We start from the raw sequence: 2247 nt of genomic DNA, 5'->3' as shown, positions 1-2247 counted from the left end.
AGTTTGCAGTTGAATTCCTGCCTTGCACTTCAGCATCATTTCTCTGGGTTGATATTTCCCCCTTGTGAGTATCTCAGAAATTATTAAAAAAGATAAAATCATGTAGTAGCTCAATTTTGTAATAAAAATAATATAAAAATTTTGCTACTCTTCATCTCATGACTTTATCCCTTGAATGTTTACATTTTTAAAAGGAAATATACAAATGAAACTAACAGAAAAGTATAAATACCAAATTCACACATTAAAAACAGAAAATATTTCAGTGACATCACCACAATGGACAAATAAGATATCTCTTTCTCATATCCCACCCACCCCCACCAACACCAGTAATTTGGTATCCATCCATGGACTAATATGCTTTGTAGGAAACGTGAGACCCAGATAGGTGACTATGAAACCCTAGTGCAGACCAAGAGCAAGAAGGGCTGCTTTGAGAAGACAGGCCTGAACCAAACAAATAAATCACCGAACATGGCCCCAGCCATAGTCCCAGAAACAACTCTGTACTCCTGAAATATCAGCTACAGACCCATTTGGCTTTGGTTCTGCTGTCAGCACCAAACCCAAAGACATAGAAATCTGCAACTTACCCAGTAAATAATACTAGCTGTTTTAAGGAAGTTCAATGAGCTACAAGAAAACACAGAGACAATTCAATGAAACCAGAAAAATATATACGAACAAAATGAGAAGTTTAACAAAGAAGTGAAAATTATAAAAAGATATCAAACAGAAATCCTGGAGCTGAAGAATACAATGAACAAATAAATATGTGTGTGTGTGTGTGTGTGTGTGTGTATCTTAGTATCAACATCAGGATGAACAAGCAGAGGAGACCTTCATGATGGTGGAGGAGTAAGATGTGGAGATCACCTTCCTCCCCACAAATACATCAGAATACATCTACATGTGGAACAACTCCTACAGAACACCTACTGAATGCTGGCAGAAGACCTCAGACTTCCCAAAAGGCAAGAAACTCCCCACGTACCTGGGTAGGGCAAAAGAAAAACAGACGTAAAAGAATAGGAACAGGACCTGCACCTCTGAGAGGGAGCTGTGAAGGAGGAAAAGTTTCCACACAATAGGAAGCCCCTTAACTGGTGGAGACAGGGTGTAGTGGTAGGGAAGCTTTGGAACCACGGAGGAGAGCATAGCAATAGGGGTTCAGAGGGCAAATTGGAGAGATTCCCGCACAGAGGATTGGTGCTGACCAGCACTCACCAGCCTGAGAAGCTTGTCTGCTCCCCTGCTGGGGTGGGTGGGGGCTGGGAGCTGAGGCTTGGGCTTTGGAGGTCAGATCCCAGGGAGAGGACTGGGATTGGCTGTGTGAACACAGCCTGAAGGGGCTAGTGCACCACAGCCTGTCGGGAGGGAGTCTAGGAAAAAGCCTTGAACTGCCTATGAGGCAAGAGACCATTGTTTCAGGGTGCATGAGAAGAGGGGATTCAGAGCACCGCCTAAACGAGTTTCAGAGACCGGCACTAGTCATGCTATCAGCCCGGACACCACAGATGGGCATGAAACGCTAAGGCTGCTGCAGCAGCCACCAAGAAGCCTGTGTGCAAGCACAGGTCACTATCCACACCTCCCCTCCCAGAAGCCTGTGCAGCCCACCACTGCTAGGGTCCCATGATCCAGGGACAACTTCCCCAGGAGAACACACAGCACACCTCAGGCTGTTGCAAAGTCATGGTGGCCTCTGCCGACGCAGTCTCACCCTACATTCCATGTCTCCCTCCCCCCAGCCTGAGTGAGCCAGAGCCCCCCAATCAGCTGCTACTTTAACTCCATCCTGTCTTGGCATGGAACAGACACCCTCAGGCATCCTACCTGCAGAGGCAGGGCCAAATCCAAAGCTGAACACCAGGAGCTGTGCAAACAAAGAAGAGAAAGGGAAATCTCTCCCAGTAGCCTCAGGAGCAGCAGATTAAATCTCCACAATCAACTTGATGTACCCTGCATCTCTGGAATACCTGAATAGACAATAAATCATCCCAAAATTGAGGTGGTAGATTTTGGGAGCAACTGTAAACTTTGGGCTTGCTTTCTGCATCTAATTGGTTTCTGTTTTTATGTTTATCTGAGTTTAGTAATTAGAGTTTATTATCATTGGTAGATTTGTTTATTGATTTGATTGTTCTCTTCCTTTTTATTCTTTATATATATATATTTTTTTTTCCTTTTCCTCTTTCTGTGAGTGTGTATGTGTATGCTTCTTTGTGTGATTTGTCTACATAG

The sequence above is a fragment of the Neophocaena asiaeorientalis genome, unplaced genomic scaffold (assembly GCF_003031525.2).
Source record: "Neophocaena asiaeorientalis asiaeorientalis breed wild unplaced genomic scaffold, Neophocaena_asiaeorientalis_V1.1 scaffold464, whole genome shotgun sequence".
In the NCBI taxonomy this organism is placed as follows: Eukaryota; Metazoa; Chordata; class Mammalia; order Artiodactyla; family Phocoenidae; genus Neophocaena; species Neophocaena asiaeorientalis.
This window is presented reverse-complemented; position numbering follows the sequence as displayed.